The 8,834-nt window shown below is 39.9% G+C and overlaps 1 non-coding gene across 1 annotated transcript; it reads right to left on the reverse strand.

Annotated features, from left to right (window-relative positions):
* Window positions 1-229: 229 nt before the first annotated feature.
* TRNAL-UAA lies at window positions 230-312 on the reverse strand. Its single transcript has one exon. It is a non-coding gene; the product is annotated as a tRNA-Leu (tRNA).
* Window positions 313-8,834: the final 8,522 nt, after the last annotated feature.

The following is an 8,834-nucleotide window of genomic DNA, read 5'->3' on the forward strand; positions in this document are numbered from 1 at the left end:
ACAGAATGATTGCTTGGATTACATAGAATATTAACATAAATACAGAGATCGGCCGAAACAGGAAACGTGATTTCCAAAAAAAATGGGCGGTTGTTTACAATGCTCAAAACGACGTTGTTTACGTACGTGGTGCACAGTATAATTTGCCCCTATCATGATTTTTATATAATATAGATCAAAATTAAATAAATCAAAGCCCATTTTCCCACTATTTTTCAGAACAACAGCATGCTGGCTATGGGGTTCGAACCCATGCGCACTTTTGTGCAGAAGATCTTAAGTCTTCCCCCTTAACCTCTCAGGCAAACCAGCAATTATTGCTTTTGATGTGTTTTTAAAATTGTATAGTTGAGGATATTGTTTCCGCCAACAAAATGGGCAGCAGAGTTCAATGCTGCAATAATAGCCCATTTCATCAAAAAAAAAATTCGAATTTTTTATTTTAAAACATTTACAAAAACCATTAAATTTTTAATTGAATACATATTTACAAACTTCCAATGACTTCAAATCTTATTATTTATAATTTTCTTACCAAAAATGTTATAATCTATCATAAAATTCTCCTTGTATATCTTCTTTCTCAACATAACATTCTCAAGCCAAAGACCTTGTGGTCTAATGGCATTCGGTGTCGTGGTTTACACTCCCACATGTATGATGGGAGTGGGTTCGAGTTTCAGTGGAGGTGACTGCTGTTGGTAAGCAAATTATGATCATCACATGTACTAATGATCTAACTGAGCAACTATATGAAATGCATTGCATGTTGAGAAAATGACCTTTTTTTTGTGGTTCTCAAGTTGTTGAGTGCTAAGATTTGTTAGGTATGTATGTAGTATATGATCATAATCGTCTAACCTCGATCTAAGGTATTCTTAGCTTAAACAAACAATCATTGTTTGATATCTCTGATCTGTTGTCTATTTTTTTTAGTTTGAGAATGTTATGTAAGTTCCAATCTCGGGATACATACAAACAAGGATTGTTGTGTTAATACCGGGCATCGATAATGACAAATTCGTTTCCATGGCAGTGATTTTCCACGACACAACATTTTTTTTAATTTTCACATTACCAATCTTATTTCCACAATAATGCAATCAACTCTCTCTATCTATAAGAATGATATTGCCACCCTCCAAGCCAGCCTCAATGAGTGTAGCCCAGGATATATTTTCAACACAGTGACTATTCTCCTCGCTGAACTGTAGCTAGGCACTTCTAATGGATGAGACAACTAGCTTGAAGATTTAAGACTACTACTCCATACCAAAAGTAAAGGATCAAACCCTTGATGTTTAGTTAAGGATGCGCTTTGACTCAACCACACCCCAGGTTACTACACTTAAAATACTACATCATAAATGAGACTTATTTGAGGAAGAAGCTAAGGCAGCTAAAAGAATATGTCAAGCATCAAGAGGTGGGATGTGATACACCCTTTATTGCATATTAATTATTGAGTTAATTCCATTTTGGGTCCTAGATTTATAGGTGACCGTCCACTTTTAGTCCTTTTTTTTTTTATCAAAACACCCTCTTTTGGTCCCAGTATTATTGTGGCATGACCATTTTTGGTCCTCCATCAACAAAATCGTTAAAATGCCGTTAAATACAAGGACATTTTGATCTTTTTAATACAAAGTCCGTTGACTCGTTATATTATTTATGTTTATCTTTTTGAAAAAAAATCATAATTGAAGACTGAAATGTATTTGTATTTAACGATATTTTAGATATTTTGTTGATAGACGACCAAAAGTGGTCATGTCACAATAATAATAGGATCAAAAGAGGATGTTTTGAAAAAAATGATTAAAAGTGGACTGCCACCTATAAATCTAGGACCAAAAAATGGAATTAACTCTTAGTTATTGGAGTAAATTGTGTAATTTAATTTGTGGAGTTAAATGTGTTCTTAGAATTAGGATGGTGCAACCTAATTAGTAGGAGAGTTAATACCATTAGTAATATAGTATATATAAATGTGCTCAAGGAATATAGTATACATATTAGTCCCTTATATGGTAAATGGGAGCATACTATAATGGAATTATTCTTATTAATATTCTCTATATCACTCTAATCTTTCTATTTTGTTTCCATAGTCTCTCTATACTCTCTCCACATGTCTTCTTCTTGGAGTCTGCACTCACTAAAAGTAGTACAATATTGATATTAGATCATATCAAAATGCGAAAGAATCTCTACAAATCTCTAAAGATGAGCAAAAGAAGATTGCTTGACGTGTTTAATACTTTTAAGACATATCACAAGGCGATGAGTTGATGATTGATCGTTAACTGAATTACAATCTGAACAGGGTTCCTATATGAGAGATAACACAATTCTCTCCTAGCCTATAGGAACACATTATTTGACTAACTAACAACCACTAATAATAACTATACAATATAATCAATATTAAATGTTACATGGCTCACACGCCCCCTCAAGCACAAGGTTGGTAGGGCACAACATTGAGCTTGGTTCGAAGAGTCTGAAAGCGCTGAGCAGGCAACGGCTTGGTGAAGATGTCGGCCAGCTGATCTTGTGTAGACACAAAACTGACAATCAACTCTCCAGAAGCTACCTTGTCTCGAACGAAGTGATAGTCGACCTCGACATGCTTAGTTCTGGCATGGAAGACAGGATTTGCAGCCATGTAAGTAGCTCCCAGATTATCGCACCACAGAGTCGCTGGCTGCCCCAAGTGAAGTTATAACTCGCGGAGCAGTGAAACCACCCACGTAACTTCAGCAGCAACGTCTGCTAGCCCTTTATACTCTGCCTCGGTTGACGAACGAGCCACAGTGCGTTGTTTCTGGGAGACCCAAGAAATAAGATTCGACCCAAAGAAAACAGCATAACCACTAGTTGATTTTCTATCTATCGGACATCCAGCCTAGTCAGAATCAGAATAGGCATGTAACGTGGAGTGTAATGAGGGAGTAACCCGTAAGCCCATGTCTAGAGTGCATTTAACATATCGTAGTACCCGCTTGAGTAGACCCAGTGGTCCGCAGTAGGTGAGTGCATAAACTGACAGAGGCGATTAACAGAAAATGATAAGTCATGCCGAGTAATAGTCAAGTACTGTAAAGCCCCTACAATGCGCTGATATTGAGTGGGATTATCATGAAGCTCAAGTGTAGGAGACGTTGACTGGTTGACCGCAGCTGGCGTGGCTAAAGGCTTGCACTCAGTCATACCGGCCCGCGCTAAAATGTCCTGCATATACCTCTTCTGAGACAGCAAAAACCACCCATTAAAAGGCAGAGTCTCAATACCGAGGAAGAATCCAAGTGTGCCTAGATCCCTGATCTTGAATGCTGTAGACAAGCTATGTAAAAGAGAGTCAACTAAAGCAGCACGGTTGCCCATCATGATGATATCATCAACATAGACAAGCAAATAGACCCGTGAGTCCCCTGTTGTATAATAAAATAAGGAGACGTCAGTAGTCTTGGAAGGTGAGAAACCTGTCGTGATTAGGAAATCATGCAGACGTTTAAACCAAGCCCGAGGAGCCTGCTTTAGCCCATATAACGATCGCTAAAGGTGACAAACGTGCCCAAGATGCATTGGATCCTCATAACCGGGTGGCTGTTTCGTATAAACTGTTTCTGGCAAGTGACCATTAAGGAAGGCGTTGTGAACATCTAATTGCCGAAGGACCCATGAGTGAGTGACTGCAAGAGAGAACAAGAGCCTGACAGTTGTGGGTTTGACAACGGGACTGAAAGTGTCGAAGAAGTCCTCACTTGCCGCTTGGTTAAACCCCTTGGCGACAAGCCGTGCTTTATATCTCTCAATAGTTCCATCAGCTTTTCTGTCACTAGATTATGTCAAAAAATTTTTGCCCAATTTTTAGAACCAAAATAAACCCGGGAATAATGCTCTAGCGACGGATATAGCGACGGATCATTATTCCCGAGTTTATTTTGCTTCTAAAAAAATGACCGCAAAATTTTTAACAAAAATCCGTCGCTAGTCCGTCGCAAATTTATGCGCGAAAATTTACCGCTAAATTTAGCTACGGATTTACGACAAAAAATTTTCGTCGCAATATTCCGTCGCTAATCTCTCGCTAATCCGTCGCTAATTTTCAATTTTTAAAAAATAAGTAAATCCGTCGCTAAGCCGTCGCTATTCCGTCATTAAATTAGCAACCGAATGAGTCCGTCGCTAAATCCGTCGTTAAAAACATGTTTTTTTGTAGTGAGTCTTGGAAGGTGAGAATCCTGCCGTGATTAGGAAATCATGCAGATGTTTAAACCAAGCCCGAGGAGCCTGCTTTAGCCCATATAACGATCGCTGAAGGTGACAAACGTACCCAGGATGCATTGGATCCTCATAACCGGGTGGCTGTTCATATATACTGTTTCTGGCAAGTGACCATTAAGGAAGGCGTTATGAACATCTAACTGCCGGAGGACCCATGAGTGAGTGACAGCAAGAGAGAACAAGAGCCTGATAGTTGTGGGTTTGACAACGGGACTGAAAGTGTCGAAGAAGTCCTCACCTGCCGCTTGGTTAAACCCCTTGGCGACAAGCCGTGCTTTATATCTCTCAATAGTTCCATCAGCTTTTCGTTTGGTGCGGTATACCCATTTACAACCAATAATATTCATAAGCAGTGTTGCAGGTACTAGTTTCCATGTGTTGGTATGTAATAACGCGTTGAATTCCTGATCCATAGCATCCCTCCAATGTGAGTGTCCTACGGCTTGGGAGTAGGAAGTTGGATTAGTGGAGGTATAAAGAGCGTAAAATTGTTCACCAGTACCCTTAGTTTTCCGACGTGTCCGCATGGCATAACCACCATCATTGGGCTGTATACCCGAAGTGGATGTTAGTGGCTGCGAGTCAGTATGTGTCCGGGAAGATGACGTCGGAATGTATTCAGTTGTAGGCGTCTCCGATGACGTGACTATGGCCGGGGTTTTTTGCACATGGGTGATAACCGGTCCAGTGGCCCAAGGTTCAGTTGATGTTTCTGATGCCACATTATCCTGTAAGGAAGCCTGAATAGCAAAAGGAAAGATGTTTTCAGCAAAACGCACATGACGACAAATATAGATTTTTCCAGTGTTAAGGTCCATGCAACGGTATCCCCAATATGTAACAAGATAACCTAGGAAGACACAGGGTGCTGACCTATACTCAATTTTGTGACGATTGTAGTGTCGTAGATAGGGAAAGCAATGACAACCAAAGACACGGAAAAAGGTGTAGGGAGGTTGAACGTTATATATTTGAAAATGTGGACTTTTAAAGCCTATAGCAGACGAGGGAAAGCATTTAATTAGAAAGGTTGCAGTTTCAAAGGCATAGTCCTAGAATTTAAGTGGGGTGGAGCTTTGCGCAAGTAATGCTAACCCGGTTTCGACTATATGTCGGTTTCGACGTTCTACCCTCTCATTTTGTTCGTGCGTATAAGCACAGGACCGTCTATGAGTAATGCCTAAGGATTCAAAAACAGAGTGGAGTTGTGGATATTCCCCACCCAAATCAGACTGAATGGCTTTGATAGAAAGCGAAAATCGACGTTCTACCATTGCCCGAAACAACGTGAATATTTTATATATATATCGAATTTTACATGAAGTGGATAAAACCAAGTGTAACGAGAATAGTCGTCCACAAAAAGAACAAAATAACGACAACCTGTACTAGAAATAATAGGGGATGGACCCCAAATATCTGTGAAAATTAAATCTAGTACATTGTGACTGTTATTTGAGACCCTATCTAAAGGAAACCTAGCTGATTTTCCGAGATGACATGCCGAACAAACATTTGACAAACCGACTTTATTTGACGTGACAGGGCAGTGTTTCAAAACACAGTGTAGAACCTGGCTGTGCGGGTGACCCAAACGCTGGTGCCAAATGGCGGACGAGGCTCAGGCGGTAAGAAAGGCATTGTGTTCCCGAGGGACTAAAAGTCTGTATAAACCGCCCGTAGTGAATCCTTTAAGAAGTACCGCCCGGGTTGTGTAGTCCTTCACAAGAAAACAGTTTTTATGAAACTCGAAAAACACATTGTTTTCGTTAGTAAATCTATAAACGGAAAGTAATGGGAGAGACAATTTAGGTACGTGGAGGATATTAGACATTTTTAACAAGTGTGAATTAGATTTGATAACCGTGCAACCCACACTGGAAATATCCAAACCTGTACCATTGCCCACTTTCAGCACGTCACCGCCCGAATATGGATCAGAATGATCTAGCAACTGTGAGTCCGGTGTGGCATGAGAGGTAGCGCCGGTGTTCGGGTACCAAGCCCCCGCCGTCGTCGGTGTCGTCGCCGCGCCGGAGAACGTCGCATGAGCTTGGACTGCCGGCCGGTCATCATACCTCCGAAAGCAAGTAAACGCCGTATACCCATGTGATCTACATATCTGACACCTCCGCGCACCGCCTCTCCCACCGCGACCAGGATTACCATTGCCACTACGGCCTCGCCAATTACGGCCACCACGTCCACCCGACTGGTTTCTGCCTCCATGGCTAGAGCCGGCGCCATTTCTGCCACGACCAGCGTAAAACGCAGAGGGAGCGTCATGCGTCGGAGACGATTCAACCGGCGTGTAATCATCCGCTTGGATGAATTCTTGAGCTTGAAGGTGATCAGCCAACTGCGGTAGCGTGATCGGCGTAGCAGTAACCGTAAGGGTGCTCGCTATGCCACGGAACTCCGGCCGTAATCCCCGGAGAACGTATAGCAGCTGCTCGTCGGGAGTGAGTGGACGACCGGCGAGCGATAAATGTCTGGAACTGCCCGAGAAGGCTGAGACAACGAGTCCGCGACGTCGACACAAGAGCCGTTGTAATGGACTACCATACGGCGCGGCTGGTTTCTTTGCCCACCGCAAGGTACATGACTTCGCTGGTGAGGGAGGAAACAATGAGAGAAAGGATTGCCTGGTCCTGCTGCACCTACGGGAGATACGCTGGGTTGGGAGTCGCCGGTGGCGGAGCGGCGGTAGACGTGTGCGTACCAACGACGGTCGCGGTGGGCACAGCAATGATCCGTCGAGATACCCTAGCAGCCCTTGGCTACGGAGAAAAGGGAGAATTTGAGTCCTCTAGTAGATATAGTTACGCGGGGTTAGTTTAATGGTGATTGAGTGAGTGGCCGCCGACAGGGAAGGCGCCGGCGGCGTGACAGCGGCGAGGGATGCTGTGATCGCCCCATCATTAGCCGGAGAGGTCATCGGTGGTGGTTGTGGGATGAGAGAGAGAAGGACCCTAACCTAACGCTGATACCAGATGAGTTGATGATTGATCGTTAACTGAATTACAATCTGAACAGGGTTCTTATATGAGAGATAACACAATTCTCTCCTAGCCTATAGGAACACATTATTTGACTAACTAACAACCACTAATAATAACTATACAATGTAATCAATATTAAATGTCACATGGCTCACAAAAGCAAGTGCATTTGAGATCTTTTAAATTAAAAATAAGGCATTGCAATTGCCATGCAACACACAAACTCAATAATCAGTAGATATGAAGCTTAAAGGATCATGAACAAAGCTGCAAGAAATTCTGTCTCTAGATCTAGAAGCCACCAGAAACAAGCCTCCAGCTCTACCGACATTTAAAAAAAAAACAAAAAAAAAACATTTCCTAGGGAGTAGTCTAGAACGAGGCTGGAAGACTAGTTTAATCACAAAGCATCAGCAAATGAGGCCAACTATTATAAGAGGACTTCTTGGTTTATGCTTGTGAAGAATGACTAGGAAGTGACGTTCAAGGCAACTTGGTGATTCACACTTGAAACATAGGACTATGAAAAAGGCATCAAGTAACATAGGGATTTTGTGGAAGACCTATGAAAGTAATTACTACTTTGTATTGTGTATCAAATATGATGGAACTAATTGACCCGCTAAACGGGTCAACTAATCTTGCATAAAATATAAGGATGAAATGGTAAAAAGAACAATTGTAGTAATTAAAATCATCAGACGACTTTCATGAATTTGTGATTAGCCAATATCTTTCCAATCCTCAACTTCAAATTTTTCTAAGAAAGGTGATCTTTTTAAAAGTGTAAATTTTACTTTTAGTCTTTAATTATTGTTGCATGATTACTTTTAGTCAATAGTTGTACTTTAAAAAAAATGTCACATGCATAACATCCTTGATTTTTATTTTTGTCACAATAATTCAACAAGAAGAGTTTACAAGAGAATGAAAGAAATTACATGTTAGGGCAAGAAACTGGAATGATAATATTATATTTTCTTTTTTTGTGCGCAACAATATTGCGATTAGGCAGTCTCTATCTTGTCCAAACTGTATTGGGTTGGTTTGTAGTCTCGATTTAAAATCTATTCTGTTAAGTTGATGATGATAATAATAATAATAATAATAATAATAATAATAATAATAATAATAATAATAATAATAAAAATAATAATAATAATAATAATATAATGCTTCGTAATAATAATAATCCAAAACTCTTTTTTTAGTATTACTGACTCTATTACAATGTAGTATCTGATAAAATAACTACTTTCTCAACCTACTGAAACACAAAAATTTAATATCAACCCCAAAACTCTTAATATAATTTACTAATATAATTCCCCTAATATTAATAATAATAATAATATAATAATAATAATAATAATAATAATATAATAATAATAATAATAATAATAATAATCCAAAACTCTTTAATATATATGTTCCTAATTAAATTTTCCTATTAAATCCGTTTATAACAGTAATTACAAATATAAAATTACGAAAAATTAGCAGGATTGATACTAGCTAATCAATTTCCTAATATAATTCCTC

Source organism: Ipomoea triloba, chromosome 11 (genome assembly GCF_003576645.1).
Source record: "Ipomoea triloba cultivar NCNSP0323 chromosome 11, ASM357664v1".
In the NCBI taxonomy this organism is placed as follows: Eukaryota; Viridiplantae; Streptophyta; class Magnoliopsida; order Solanales; family Convolvulaceae; genus Ipomoea; species Ipomoea triloba.